Source organism: Cupressus sempervirens, chromosome 11 (assembly GCF_028749045.1).
Source record: "Cupressus sempervirens isolate cs-2001-9-10 chromosome 11, ASM2874904v1, whole genome shotgun sequence".
Lineage (NCBI taxonomy): Eukaryota > Viridiplantae > Streptophyta > Pinopsida > Cupressales > Cupressaceae > Cupressus > Cupressus sempervirens.
This window is the reverse complement of record NC_143128.1, coordinates 216,891,967-216,909,321: the sequence shown is the minus strand read 5'-3', so window position 1 is coordinate 216,909,321 and position 17,355 is coordinate 216,891,967. Positions and strand designations below refer to the sequence as shown.

Sequence of the window (17,355 nt, the reverse complement as noted above, 5' to 3'; positions counted from 1 at the left end):
ATTCTAACCTTATCCCCAACCTTAACTCTAACTCTAACCCTAACCTTAACTTTAACACTAACCTTAGCCATAAACATAACTCTATCCCTAACTATAACTATACCATAATTGGACTCTAACCATAACCCTAACCCTAACTTTACTCGTGACTCAAACCCTAACCCTAACACTAACACTAACTCTAACCTTAACCTTGACTCTAACCCTAACCCTAACCCTAACCCTAGCCCTAATATAACCCAAACCCTTAAAATAACCATAACTCTAACCCTAACCTTTATGAGCATAACTGTAACCCTAACCTTAACCATGAGCATAACTCTAACCCTAAGCTTAACCATAAACATAACTCTACCCCTAACTCTAACCCTAAATCTAACTCTACCATAACTAGACTCTAACCCTAACCCCAATCCTAAATCTAACTCTACCATAATTGGACTCTAACGCTAACCCTAACCCTAAATTTAATCCTAACTCAAACCCCAACCCTAATTCTAACTCTAACCTTAACCTTGGCTCAAACCCTAACCCTAGCCCTACAATAACCTTAACTCTAACCCTAACTATAACCATAACTTTAACCCTAACCTTAACCATGAGCATAACTCTAACACTAACCTTAACCAAAAACATAACTCTACCCCTAAATCTAACTCTACCATAATTGGACTCTAACCCTAACCCTAACTTTGATCTTGACTCAAACCCTAACCTGAACTCTAACCCTAACCTTAACCTTAACCATGACCATAACTCTAACCCTAACCTTAACCATAAACATAACTATAATATAAAACTTAACTATAACTCTAACAATAACCATAAACATAACTCTAACACTTACCTTAACCATAACTCAAACCCTAACCCTAATTCTATCTCTAAGGTTAACATTAATAGTAATGGTAACTTTGTCCCTAACCATATATCTACATTTGACTATAACATTTTACATTACAATATCCCAAAAATAAATTAATTTTTATCAAATCTAAATCAAACCCCATATATTAAATTTTAAAAAATGTTATCAAGCATAATTTTATAGCAACTTTATACAACTCTAATTAAAAACTAATTAACAATTTTATAATAACCTTATCAAAATATAAATAAAAAGTAAATTTTTTTCTTATTGCGTCACGACTACCACTAGCTTATATATACCTATTTTCATGAATCCCAATTGAGAACAAATAATCCTTGGATTTATGAAAATAGGCATCAAAAACAATTACTCTCAGCATAATATATATATATATATATATGTATGTATGTATGTATGTATGTATGTATGTATGTATGTATGTATGTATGTATGTATGTATATATATGTATGTATATGTATATGTATATATATATGTATATATATATATATGTATATGTATATGTATATGTATATGTATATATATATATGTATATGTATATATATATGTATATATGTATATATATGTGTATATGTATATATGTATGTATATGTATATATACATATATATGTATATATATACATATACACATATACATACATATATACATATGTATATACATATATACATATACATATATATACATATAGATATGTATAGATATGTATATATATATATGTATATATACATATATATATGTATATCTATACATATATATACATATATATATGTATATCTATACATATATATATATATATATATATATATATATATATGTATAGATATACATATATATATGTATATCTATACATATATATATATGTATATCTATATCTATACATATATATATACATATGTGTATATATATATATGTGTGTGTATATATATATATATGTGTATATATATATATGTGTGTGTATATATGTGTATATATATATATATATATATATAAGATAGTTTTAAAGATTGTATAATATAAGTATATATAATACATTTTAATATTTTCAATTGAATGAAAAAATAAATCTTAAAATATAATATTAGAAATACAATATTAAATTTTTTTAAAAGTATCTCTAATTTATTAATATAAGTAAAGGTTTTGGCAAGCACACATAAAAAAATTTTAAAAGTATTAAAGTATCATGTTTTACGATCAAGGGTTAAAATGATATAAATTGCATTATTGAAATATAATTCTTAAAAATTATCAAGTTTTACAATCCATGAAAGTTGGCCCATATAAGAGGTAAAATAATTCATCCAATCAAATCACAATTTTTTTTTTTTTAGAAATTATTAAGATAAAAAACTTGCATCTAACATTTAATGAGTAAATTTAAAAATGATAAATTTAAACTACTTAGAAATGAATAAGTTTTAATAACGAGTTAACAAATGAAATGCAAAAAGTATCACAAGAGACTTAGCCTATGACAAGTACTAATAAGAGGTAACAAGTGAAGCTTTACTTTATATCAAATAAACATTATTAGAGAAGCTAATAATAGAACTAACACTGGTCTGACATTTGATTCAACATTCCAAGATGTATTGATCGAGCATAAGGTGGTTGATCAATATAACAATAGAGATTGGTGACTATGCCTACGAGTTGATACAAACTCCTTGTTGCATGGAATTTTAAGAAAAAGTGTGCTAGAAAAGGATGAGAAGTAGATAATTATAGTTATTGGTGAAGAATGATGCATGAGATAAAGAGGTAATGAGAAAATGATGTTAGAAGTGTTTAAGAGTGGTAGAAAGGGAGGACACATAGAAGTTTAAGAAAACATACAAATTAGTTTTCTAATTGCACGCTTCTCATTTATCAACCAATAACAATTTTTATAATATGGTAATAGTATCATACTATATTCTCAGACTTATAGAGTACAATAAGTTACAATACTAACAAAAAGAAACTTCATAGCACACATCATATAATAAAATAATAATAACAATATTGTGTTATAAAAATGTAGAAAGGTTTCTACTTTAAATTTAGTTAGAGTTCTTGTCTAAGGTTGAGATATCCTGCAACGCAGTGGAACCTAAAGTGTTGAAAACATTGAATATATTCCATTGACACTTCTAGGACTTGATCTAAGGCTTTATTTAGGTTATTCCATCCTAAAAGATCAGCATTTTGTTTATTCCTATTTTCTTTCTCCCCCTTGGAACCGACTTCTTTCTTCCCCTCTCCTTCAGAATCAACTACATTCTTCTCCTTTTCTTTGCACCCTTATTTTTTCTATATGTCCACCCTTATTTTCATTCTTCCCCTCTCCTTCAGAATCAGTTGTATGTCAATAATAGAGGCTCTTAACTTTAGTTACAGTCATGATATGGGTGATGCACAACTGCCACCTGGATTCACGTTCCATCCCACTGATGAAGAGCTCATAACACATTATCTCATTAGAAAGGTTTTAGACAACAATTTCACAAGAAGGGCCCTTGCTAAAGTGGACCTCAACAAGTGTGAACCTCAGGGAGGGTTCAATTCCCTCCTTTATTATTCACTATGCGTATAATCCCACACACCCATTTGATCTTGAATGATGATATGTATTAAATGTTGAGTGTCTGTGCTGAATGCTCCAAAACCATCCATTTCATTCCTTCAACTATACACAATGTCTTTCTAGTTTCTTTCTACTTGCACACCATTTCATTTCATATGATCATCTAAAAATTGTGTCACTCTAAGTTCTCAACTGTTTCATCTTGATTGATCATCTCATAATTTCTAAATGAGAGTATTGGGATAAGCTATAGGCATCCATCAAAGCATAAAGGATTTTGTCAGAAATTGTAGATGAAGTAGTAGCATTTTCCTTGGGAGACATGCTTACAAAATGAAAGCATAGATAAGTCATGTGAACTGTTTGACAGGATGCCTAAACGTAATGTCGTTATCCTTAGCCATGGTTGCTGGATATGCACAAAATAGATATATCGAGAGAATATATTTGTTTAAGTTGCAACTTCCCTAGTAGACATGCATGCAAAATGTGGAATCATAGGTAAGTCATTTGAACTATTTTATTGATTGCCTCCATGAAATGTCATCTAATGGCAAGCCAATATTCCAGGATATGCATATTGATTTGTTGAATATATCCAAATGATGTAGTGACATTCTTGTTGAGGTTGTAAATTATGTTGAACATAGTCTCAAGTCATAATAGTTTTCTATCTGCCAAAATTAGAAAGAGAATCATACAAACTTGTGCAAGATCTTTGTATTTTCTTTGATATGATATTCAAGAAAAGGATGAGAAACAAAACTATAAATAAACAAGCAAGCTCTTCATGTGCTCTACACCCCATAGGTAAATATACTCTAATAAAAGAGGCAATCAAAAACTAGTTCACTTTGCATTTGTAACCTTGGGCAGGCTCTTAGCAACATGCTCGCATTGAACCTTTGACGTAAAGGAGAAATAGACAAGCTCATAACCCTTGGGAAGGCTTTCTTAGGTAAGAAGTTTCTGAGTAGACACAAATTCTCAATAATAATGTTGCTGCAATTTTCTTGTTTAAATCCAAACAAAGTTGTATTATCTTGGGCAGAGGAGATTACTGTTGTTTGTGGTTATCCTTTAGGTCAGTAGAATCACATGCAAACTAGATGTGACATTGCAGTAAGCAAACTATAATAAGAGCTAGGAGCTTGCCTAGTGATTAGGGCTCAAGACTAGACACTGCATGAAGCATTTGTAGGCATTTGAGTCTGAAGTCTCACCAGCACAAAATCAAACTGAAAAGGAAACTTGGTGAATAAAACTAAATAAAAATAGTCCTCTTGAGTAAATATCAACATTGTATGAACAATACCATTACAATGCACTATAGTTGGTACAAATATATTGTTGGCTAAGTCCCATGACATAATGCCAGTTCCTAGGTACGTCAATATGCCTACTTATCTAGGTATATCATTTTCTTGTGGATAAAGGACAATCTACTGAAAAAAGAAAAGACCACTTTTTACAAATTCACACAGGTATAAACCCATTCATCTCTGAAGGTAATGCTCTTACTACCATTTCACCCCCAGTAAATTTGTTGTAAGTTCCCAAGTGACGATAGCTATAGCATTAGTAGGGAAAGCTCTCACCAATGTAGGCCCCAAGCCAACATATAATCCTCTAAAACCGAGTTCCCTATAAATTTTCCAAATATAGAATTGGGAAATGGTTTCATGTTCATTAATATGAGCACTTATTGCTTTTAAATTCATCTATTGGTTATCTAAGACTACTTAGTAGAATAGATCCTAGACAAAAAGACAGAAGCTAAGTCCCATGGTATTTGAATATTTAAATTTTAATCTTTTAATTAGAACATTCTATATACCCACTATAAAATGAATGATAATTTTTTTATCCAGAACACAAGAAAACATGAAAATAAATGAATTAACCCAATTCAATAATCCAACCATCAATCTTAACAGATATCCTAATTGCTGTCATAAGAATCCAACAACTTTGTAAAAGCCTAGTCAAAATCTTTATTAAAAATTAATTTAAAAACATTTTTTCTAGAGTAGAGTCCATGTAAAAATGAAATTGTATGTCCTATTATCCTGATTGTGTGTATAGGATTTCTACTGGCATTAATATTTGGAGCTATTTGAATATGGATTTTTGCAACATCGAGAGGCAAAATAGCTGACCAAAACTGCAAAGTAAATTACAAGTTTTGTTGCACACATTTGATCTGCAAAAACTGAGTTTAAATACTTAAATTGAAATTCCAACATTAATGTTACATACCTCAATTCCTGCAAGCCCACCAGAGACAACTCCAACTCTTGCTTCTATAAAAACTTTAGAAGAATAGTTGACAAATTGAGAAGACTGGGAATTCATGTGGGGATTCACCTTATCATGCGTACTAATAAGTGAAAGCATATGATAAAAATTTAGTTCATAAGTATTGAAGAAAATTGTGTTTCCAATAGACTCCCTAAAAAATGTAGTTAGGCCACCACGAAACAAACCTTGTACTTGGAAAATTATGCACCAATGAAACAATCAAAAAGTATATTGTATAATGAAGGATACCATGTGAAACATTTATATTGCATGTCTACAACTACATACCAAATAGTAACAACAATTTAACACCTTACCCTTTCATTTCTAAGAGTTTGCAGTGCATAGTCCAGAGTAGGGTAAACTTTAAGAAAGCCACCTCCAAAAAAAGATATAAAATATTGGCGAATCTTTCATTTTTTTGAAGAAAACAAAATTATTTTTATTGGCGAGTCTCTCAATTTTTTATTCTAAATATGATTAATATTGGCAATTATTTTTGAATCATAATTTTATTGTATAAAATATTCAAGAACCTCAATAATAATAGGAAGTTCATTAATCACCATGGAATATTACAAATCAAAATTGAACATTTTTTTACCTTGTAGAATATTATGAGGATCGTTACATATACTTCAAATCAACAATGAAAACTAAATATTTGTGATATATCCCTGAAGTAACTAATAATTATGATAATTATTGGTTAGATAAATATAATTTCTCGAATAATATATATTATATTTAGGTGACTGAAATCTAATCATTTGACGAATATTTGAGTTTAAATTTTTCAATAAAATAAATTATTGAGTGATTCTAAATATTCTAGAACTAAATTTTATAAAACTATGGCGATTTAGGTTGTATCAAATCTTAAATTATTAGCCAAATTACTAGCCAAAAAATTCTAAAATTAGACAATTTGTGAATATTAGCCACTAAAAAAGACCTTGGTCCAGAGGCCCAGCATATATCTGCTAATGCTTTTTTAGTTGCCTATTGTCATTCTCCTGAACTTGCAATCTACATTGCAAAACAACAAATAGTCAATGGTATGGAGTCTAGAGTTCAATTTATATACATACAATAGATACAAAGTCTAGTTCTTGTTACCTTTATCAACTCTGTTGAGCATAGTACAGAACTTATTAATGCTCTACCAAAGCCATAGAAGGAACAACAATCTAAAGTTTGGGCTTTGCCCTGCTAGGATCTACTCCCTTTCCAAAGAACCACCATGCAAAATATGATCGCATCAGGACTGAAAACATAAACTACACACTACAAAAAGGAAAAAGTACATCAAACAGTCACCAATATGCCTATGAATATGCCTATGAAGATAAATTAATATGCCTACTTATCCAGGTATATCATTTTCTTATGGATAAAGGACAATCTATTGAAAAAGGAAAAGACCACTTTTTACAAATTCACACAGGTATAAACCCATTCATTATGGGAAAGTAGAAAGCAAATCTAAAGTACTAGTGATGCAAACAAAATTATCTAGCATCCAATCAGGCAATTCACATTGAACATCAGTCCAAGTTGCTCAACGCACTCCATAACAAGTTGTTGGTGTGCTAAAACTTTTCTACTCTTCATAATTCTTACAATTGATGTGCATCAATTGCATAACATCTATCTTTATCCACATCCTCAATCACCTTTTTTTCCTCATCCACTAGTTAAGCATTGGCTCTACATCAGAGATTTTGGTGCTTGATCACGAGATCGAGAAGCATGAAGACAAGAACAATGAGACCGCAAGGTTCTCAAGGTTAAGCACTTGCCACTTGCTAAATAAAGGAAGCACCTTGTGGTCTAGCAACCCATGTGAAGTACCCAATTAAGAGGAACCTACTAGAGAGTTGGTCAACACATTCTTTTTCATTGTTGAGATATTTTAGAAACCCATAACCCCAAATAGAAAAAGAAAACAAAAAAATTCAAGACCGTTTAAGCTTTACCCAATAATAATATCCTAGGAGTCCAACAACAACATTTGACTACAAGGGTGTTGACAAGAAGTGTGGGGCAGCATCCCTTCAAACCATATAAATTCTTCTACAGTTCATGTTTTGAATGCCATAAAAACCTAGAATTAACATTAGAATCCATGGTTTGAATAATATAAAATCTTAGAATCAATACAAAATCCATGGTTTGATTTCTATGAAAACTTAGGACCTGTACTAAATTGCATGCTTTGAATGCAATAAAGACTTAGAGTAGTCATATAATGTTTTGTAACTCAACATATTAAATGCGTTGCAATAATTACCAGTTGTGATGTAGCAAGATGTGCATGAACCTACAATGTTCATCATACCAATGGCAATCATTTCTTTATTGCCATCAATATTGTAGTTCTTGAATAGTGCAAAAGTTCTGCCAACTACGATTCCTTCCTGCACGGGACTCATTTAAATCAGCCAGAGGTAATAAATTACTAGCCAATGAACATAATTCAAGGGATTAGCTCTTCTAGTGAGTGTGATGATGCCAATTATCAGTATTGACTTCACAAGGGTCTTTAAATATTTGGCCTTGAAAATAAAGAATTCAATGGTCAATGGGTTCAAACCACTATTTAAGTGACCAACCTATTTTAAGCCACTCGCAAAAACATTAGCAAAAGAAACATGCATTTTAGGACCAGAAAATCATGTTTAGAACAACAATTAGACATAATATCAAACAAATTGTTCCATACCCATCATATTTCAAACTCACTAAATAACTAGTGTTGTTTGGGTAGTGATACTGAACATGTACAGATCATAATAATAAGTGATTTGATAAGTGATTCATTCTACCATACTTAGATGTGAGTGAATTGAACACATTGTGCAAAAATCAATACAAGACAGTATAGAATAGTTGGTGATAGAAACTTGTACAATCTCAACCCCATGTTTATTAGCATATGTAGCGAACACCAGCATGCTACTAAGAATTACAGATGTTAGAGGAGTAGCTGCTGATATCCAGAAGAGCTTAGGATTTTTCTTACTCTGTCAGATCAACCCACAAGAATGAAAAAATAGATCAACACCATATCAGACATCAGTCATTCCATGTTGTTTCTTCTTGTAGTTATGAAGGCTAGGTATTATATGAATAGAAAAATGAAAGAGAATCACAAAGTTATGTTATAATACTGACAATTAAACTAGTGATAAGTAGAAAAGAGAGAAAGCATATTCTAAGCACTATGGTCTCCTAGCTCCACTGCACATCGATACAATTACAAGAAGACAATAACAATAAGTTCGAAATATACTTTATTCAAGAATGAATTCTTTACTCCAAATGTATTCAAATCACGAGGTTGCTGATTCATTGCATATAAACATACCTTGTGAGTTTATCCCCATACTGATCTCATGGCAGACGCTATGTCTGTCTCTATAGTAAAATGTTGAAGACCAAGAAAATCTTTTAGCTATTGGAGAGAAACAATAGTGGTTGCTCCAGGCATGAAACCCATCATAGTTGCATGTGATAGAAAGTCTATAATGAATCCCAACCTGTAGTAGAATCATAAATGATGTGACACATGCTATTAGTGACCAAAATCCAGCTATTTGTCTCCACTAAAAAAGATTCTAGTGTTGTCCATGAACTATAAATAGTTATATAAATTAGTATGACTTTCTCATGCCATCCCAAATAAGCAGAATTACATAAATAAAAATAGAAATATGGGATTTGTTAAAACCATTGAATTACACGAGTTTTTAGTGCAAGCCTCCCACTCAATTATGTACAATCACATGTATCTTCTCTATAAAAGAAGAATCCTATGAAGGACAGACATTGAGAGGCTTGCATAGTGACATTATTGCATTATTAGACATGTAAATCATCAACCTAAAAATGGCCATACTTGCTGGAAAAATCCTAGCAAAGAATGTTGCAATTAGGGCCAAGTGCAAAGCCAGTTGAGGATTTTGTGTTGGGGAGACCTCCTTGGCAATCAATGATCCTATAAGAAGTGACACAATCACCAACTAATTTGTAATATGGTTTATGGCCTCTTCCAAATCACCTGAGAAACTCTGAGATTAGAAAAATTGTAAAAGGCAATCTATGTGATACCCTTCCAGAAATAATATATGACAGTCACTCTACATATTATATTAGCAAAGAGTTATACCATTTGACATTGCCTCCATTGCTTTGCCCTTGGCTGCTTGGGTAGAATCTCGTTTCTCTTTAATTACTTCAACAGAGGGATTTCCCATCTATGAATAACTACATATGTTAATTAAGGAGTTGATGTTAACAACATCAATCATGTAGAAGCTCCAAAAGCAATACTAACTCAAACTTAGAATGTATTATGACATACATATTCTAGTTTTCAATAGAAAATATTATTAATCAAAACCTTACTTTTTGTGGGGGGTCATTGTCTGGTTCAACAACTCCTTCATTGTCAAGTTCAATGTCTGATTCAACAATCTCATCATCACTAAAATTTTCTTCTAGAACATTTAGTGTAGTGCTTGAAGTACCAAATTGTTCATCCAAATCTATATCATCATCACTTTCATCCTTGAAAGTACTTTTTTGGAGCACATTTTACAGAAATTTAGTTTAAAAAACTACAAACATTTTGGATTCTCATGAACGTTATAATTCAGATCAGTATAAAACTCCATAGAAACTAATAAAATTGATTCAACACATGCTTGCTTTGTTACAATTCCTACCTGAAACTCCTTCGAATAACACTAGTGAGTTCTCAGGTGAGAATAAAGTTAAATATGGGAACCAATTTTTATTTAGAAAACCAACTAATACAGCACAAAATGTACACAAAAGAAAACTTCAAAAGCACAAATACCAACAAAGATGTTTGGGACTCAACTTTGGAGTACAAACATATGATATTAAGATATTTTTGAAACTGTAATTCTAATATAAACCTACCCGCTAAATCATAATATGATTGTTTGCCTCAAAAACACAGAAATGAATCCTAACAGTAAGATCACAATTTGACTTCATGTGTAAAATATCTCCTACTTATCAAGCTTCAAATATCTTAAATTTTTTCTACTTTACTTCTTCCAGTAATGCTTGAGAATTCAATGGGACTTAAATGTTTCAATTTTAAACAAGTACATATTTCTTGGTATCTAAGTGTCCAAGTCATTTACTATAGTCTACACTAATGCAATGTCTTTGTTCCTCATATATTTTTCCTAAGAAATTAATTAAACTAACTAATTAAATTTATCAAATTGTCTTGATATTATTGATATTCTTTCATTCCATTACTATGTTTCTTTCATTCCATCCATCCCATATGATGATTATCAGGAGAATTTTCCAATAGAATTTAAAGGTTTTCTTTCAATTTTCAATGTCTATCCTTCTATAAGGGACTTAGTAAATTTGGACAAGGTCCTTTCTAGGTTCAAGTATTTTCACAAAGAGGAACATGAGAAAAATTTGGTCATTGAGGGGGGGTTCTAGATACTTCTACGCTATGAAAACAGTATTAACTATTTAAGTTATTACAAGCTCAACACAGTAACCACAAGTACACTTAGCTAGTTTGCTAAAGACTTGATTCCTAATTAATGGGTTGCATTAAATGCAAGAATGTCACAATTGATCTTAATATTAGCGTCAATAATGATTTGTTGTATTGAAATCATAGATTGGTGAAGCCAATGGAAAGAGCTATTTATTAATGAATTTTTAACTGAAATCATGTATCACTAAAACCCATGGTAAAAGAATTCAAGTTACTAGATGAAACTTATTCTGTGAGCCCGTATATTTGAGTTGCAGAGTTTTGTCAAACAATCTTTCTCCATCATCATATATTGACCATATCAACTTCATGCAAAATTATACAACTGTGGTACTTGGTAAATAACATTCATTCCTTTGCATTTTCTTCATCTTCTGCTTCATTCACATTGACTATGAAAGTATACTCTTGATCACACCCAAGCTATCAATCACACAGGAAATATAGTGTATATATCTTCTCTCCAAGCTCTGAAGGTGCAATAAACCCAAGCTTGACTTTAGTCTTCCTTTGGAGCAATACCCTCTTGATGGCCAGTAGCTGATTGATTTTTAAATCCTCAATTACTAGCCACCATACTTCTTCCTTTGCTTTGGGATACCTTGGTGCATCAACTGGACCCAACTCATGTCTACCTTCAAGATCTCTTTCTAGAGTGACCTGCATTATTACATTCTCTCCAACCCTCACATCATCACTGTCAACTATATCATATGCCAAATCAATGTTTGGGAAGTGATTACAAAAATGAGAAATGTCTAATAGCTATGAATCCGTCATTTGTAACAATTCACGCCTTTCATCATCCTCCATCTCAACTAAATCAAAAATAGTTTCAATATTTTTCCTTGGATTTTCATGGCACTTCTTAGCAACTTCCTTGGTGAAATGTGGAAGCTGTAACATGACAAAATCATGGTCCCAAAGACCTTGTGTAACCATTTGGCTCAATTCCATTGCTGCAAAAACTAGATTGAACCAACCGTTACCAGAAATAACATCCACCATAGCTTGAAGAAGTTGGTTAGCAGAAAGAAGCTCGTTGATCAGTGTTAGGTTGCCAGCTATGACATGCCTTGAAAAGTGAGCTTACAACAATGCAGTTGCCTTTACATGTGGATCGGTATATTTTGGTTTGTCAATAGAAATTTTTTGATGATTTATCAAGTTTCTTATTGTTTCTTCTTCACCTAGATGTATGGGAAGCTATGAATACTTTGAGGCAGAAGTAAGAATTTCAAGAAGCTCTTTTAGCTTTGTCTTTGCAGACAAGGATGAGATGAAGAGCTCAATGATGGTATAGCTAATATAGTAGTAAGATCCCATCATCCCCAGGTTCAAAAGAGAAAGATACATATCATCTTCTATGGAAACACATTTTCTTGATTCCAAATCACTCAGCGTACTCTCTATAATCTCAAAAAGGTGGTTTGAAAAATGTCTATTGCTGACACCTTGAAGATTATAGTAATTTGGATTCTGTGCGAGTCTTCGATAGAAGAATGTCCAAGTAAGATAGTCTACAACATCTTGCTTACTTTCAATAGTACCCACGACAACTTCAGCATTGACATGATCATGGAGAAAGTGATCTAGATGACTCTCCACGGGAAATGGCTCATATAAGATTTTTTTATAATATTCTTTATGAGGTGCATGGCATAAAATTACACACTTTCTAGCATTATCAAGCAGAGGTCTACTGGCACGCCCCATCATTTGGAGAAGAACAGTTATAGGATAGTCTATGTGAGTGTTTTCTTGTCCATCATAATATTGTATACCCATGACAACAACCAAATGAGCTAACAAAGACAATCCCCAACTCATTGAACTACTTGCAATGCACACTTAAATTGCCCTTGCACTGAACAACTGGGCTACAAGTTGTTTTTCTACCAAAGTGAACATTATGATGAAAATGTTTTTATTGCATTGTGATAGCATTAAACAATCATAGTTCAAAGTAAATAAAAGAGAGAATCTAAAACTAGGAAAGAACTATAGATTTGAGTAGATTTTCCTCAAGCATTATGGTTAAAAAGTTTTTGTAAATAATAGAATTGAACAATCATAGCTCAAAGTAAATAAATGAGAGAATCTAAAACCATGAAAGAATCCATATAGATTTGAGTAGATTTCTTTTGACCCCATCATAGTTAAGTTGTTCTACTCAAATATAAGTTATTGACAATAATTAGAAAATTAACCTCTAGCGCTATGACCAATACCCTGTGACCAAAATTTTGAAGGAATAATAACGTGCAATTAGACTTCTTGATGTATAAATTGGGTCTTAAAAAAATTAATTTCCTTTGCGGAAAGTACTTATTTGGTTTTGAATACTAATGTCATGGAGTTCGTTTCAAATCATATAGTGCCTTTTCAAGTGACATACCATGTGTTCCTTTTCTTTTCTAACAAAATTGGGTTTTTAGATCTTCATTTAGGAATGTACTTCATATCTATTTGGTGGATATTCAAACTATGATTGGAAACAAGCGTTGTCAACATTCTAATCATAATTATCTTTGCAACTAGAGAAGAGATTCCTCAGTCTTCAATTTATTGCTTTTTAGCTACTAATCTTGCTTTGTGCTTGTCAATTAAAACATTATTTTTAAACTTGATCTTAATACTTTTTATAATCAATGGCTTTCTTTCCAATGTCTATCTCTCGACTCAACACATTTTTTCATTTTTCTTTCCTTCTTGCTTCATCATAAATACTTGGTTCACAAGCGCTTATGATGTTCTTCTTGCTAAGATTATGAAGTGGACAATGCCTTTGAATCTAGATAATCAATTTCTTCTCTTCCTTCTATAGATTCAATGGGACTTTTAGAGTTTGGCTCAACTTTTTTGGGTAAGTGTGATGATATGTAGTGCACTATAAATTTTCTCTTCAATGAAAGGATTAGCACCTCTAATTTTCAAATGGCGATCAACTAGAACTACCTGACAATCTAACCTTAAAAATAATTTTTATGCCAAATGCCAATCACAGTTAAAGACATTTAGCTATTGGAAAATGGCAAGATTATGCCTTATTTCAGATATGCAATAAAATGAGCAAGAAATGTGGAAGAACATTAAGTTTTTATCCACCAAAACATGAGTAAAATTGTATAAATTGAATGTATTTTTAAAAATAATGTCAATTCCCTTCAAAAGAAATATTTTGCATGCAACTTACTTGCTAAAGATGTTTCAAGTTCAGCAACTCTTTAATCACAGGATCCAGAATAGTTGGAAGCTTTAACCTGTCTGTCAGTTGTGGCTTGGCCTGCAGCAACCAAAATTTCATTTGTATATGCATCTCAATATTTAAAAAATACATCAAGAAATTCATGTCAGTTCCGGTCTGTAAATTGACTGGCATTTGTTTCTTCTTTAACATATTCAGCAATCAAGTACAAGGTTTTTTAGTTTGGACTCTGCCCTATTGAGCATTCCCTTACAATCAAATTTACTTACTTTGGCATTGTAGTTTGCATCAAGGAGAACATTTGATGATTTCAAATCACAGTGAATGATAGATGGATCGTAGTGCTCATGCAAATGCTTTAGTGCTCTATAATATTTAGGGCATAATGAATTTAGATTCTGTTGCACTATCTTTATTTTTACAAAAGAAAGACACGAAGAATCTGCTCTTGGCTCAAATCATTATCACTATTGGCTTAAACCATTTTCACTGAAACTAAATGAATAGGCATCAAAAAAGAGATAAAACAATGCCAAAACAAAGGATGGTCTATTTAGAAGTTTTAATAGCCCATAACTACTTTAGGAGGCTTATTGAACCTATTTAGAATTGAAAGTAAATAAAAATGGGATAAGGTTAGGAATTGAAAGAGAATAATAAATGAGTGTAGAATCTCACTTGAAAACAAATATAACTAATGATTTAATGTGATGAAGAAGACTAGAAAAGAAAATTCCAATGAATAGAGCAGATCAGGATGTAATGAACAAACTCATTACTCTTCCCATCAGAATAAATTTTGAACAAACCCTTGTAACTGCTTCTCACTCTTTTTGTTAACACCACAATGAACAAGAAAATTGACTGTGTGGAAAATAAGAAAACTCTTTGACAATAATTTGTCTTGAGACAAAAAAAACCAAAGTTGTTATGTGTTTTCCACAGCTACATATATTTGTTATAAGTATTTGTTGTTGCATCAAAAATTTGAACTATTAATGTCAGATAGAAATGGTAGATTTATTCTGATCCATGGCATGAATCTCAAAAGAGGCATTGACTACTAAATTGACAATCTCAATAGTAATTTATTGACAAAAGATGTAGGGATGCAGGGTTTCATTGATGGGAACGAGGGTTTAGATTTGGAGATGGCAGAGGGACAGTGGGTGAACAATGGTGGAGCACTGGTAGGGGTGGTGCTACTATATAATATAACATCTTTGTGAGTTTTCATGAAGGTGGCATTCTTATTAGAAGTGGTTAAATCATGTTACAAATTCTGAGGGAAGTGCTTACCAATTTGTTACCAATATAGCCTTTGACATTAATCAAAAGGACTCAAATGAGACCGAGCTCTGATACCACTTATTACAAATGTTGTTTCCATTACACCAAAATATCGACCTATTAGTGCTCGATACAACTAGACTTATAAAATCTACACGAAGTAGTTAAATTGGATTTTGAAAGGAAAATTGATGAATTTGCCTAATAGATTTTTCTAGAGTACACATTGGAACAGTAATTTCTTACATATATTCAAAAGTTATTTCAATTGAAATTTGTAGTCAATGACTCAATGTAGTACATTTGAAGTAACATTCCATTAGAAAAGCAAAATGTTAGCCATGGACAACATGAAAAAACTTAGTAACGTAGACACTTCAATACTATTGAAGCATTCAAAGTCGACATGAACAACCAAGTCTGTATATTAAGATATTTGGACAAATGATATAAGAAAAGGGATCCCAGAATTATTAGTCATTAAACCAAAAAGTGAAACAAGAAAAGAGATATCAACATTATTGAATCATCAATTCAAAAGCAAAACAAGAAAAGTGACTTCAGTATTACAGAAAAGTTAAGCCATGTCATGAATCCAAAAGAAAAATATTGATAGAACAGGGCTAATGTAGAAAATTAGAATTTTAATTTACATACCTAAAATTCTTCCTCTGCCTATTGTCTATCACCATTTAGCTTCTTCACAATAGCACAAAATCCATCATGGAACTGGGCTTGATATACACAACCAGAGCCACCCTGTCCTAGAAGATTATAACTACTAAAATTATTTTTTGCCTCATGCAAAGCAAGGTAATTGATTGCAGATGCACATTCTCTCCTCTTTGTAATTTGGAAAGAGCTCAACGATTAATCAACAGCCCAAGTGATATTCCCTTACTTCCATCTGAAAAGACAAGTTGGTTCAAAGTTTCATTAGTAAACTACTTTTAATTCCATTTGGGACCAAAAAGGGACTACAATAAGAATGCCCAAAACTTCCTTTAATGGATGTATCTGTGGCCCTAAATCCCATAAAGAGATTATGATGATGCTTATTCAAACTTCACAAATTGTAAGCTTAACATCTATAGAAGAGGATCCCATAGGAAGTTTTTCAACCATTAAGAAAAGAGAAGAAAACCTAAACCATCAATGTGTACTCGTCTTTCATATGCTTGAACTTGAGATGGTGGATGAACTAGATATGAATTCTGCATGTGCACCCAACTACAATATGCAAATAGCAAGATGGCTCCAATAAGGAATGGTGCAAAGATGATAGCCGCAAGGATTAGAACTCTGATATGGTGGCTTTCATGGCTTGCTAAATTTTTTTGTTCCATTTCTGTTGCCAAAACATTGTTTTGGAATAATAAAAAACATAATATCTATCATATGGCCCATTAAACTGCGTGAAAGTAAACAACAACACAAATTTAATCAATTAGAGAATGAAGAGAGAAAGAATTAAAGCTAGAAATGGAAAAATAGAAAGGAATTCGATGTCTAATCGCTTATGAGCTCCAAATGATC

The 17,355-nt window shown here is 31.8% G+C and overlaps 1 pseudogene; it reads right to left on the bottom strand.

Annotated features, from left to right (window-relative positions):
- Window positions 1-11,669: 11,669 nt before the first annotated feature.
- Window positions 11,670-13,232, bottom strand: LOC149528935 (DExH-box ATP-dependent RNA helicase DExH12 pseudogene; annotated as a pseudogene).
- Between the last annotated feature and the right edge of the window lie 4,123 nt (window positions 13,233-17,355).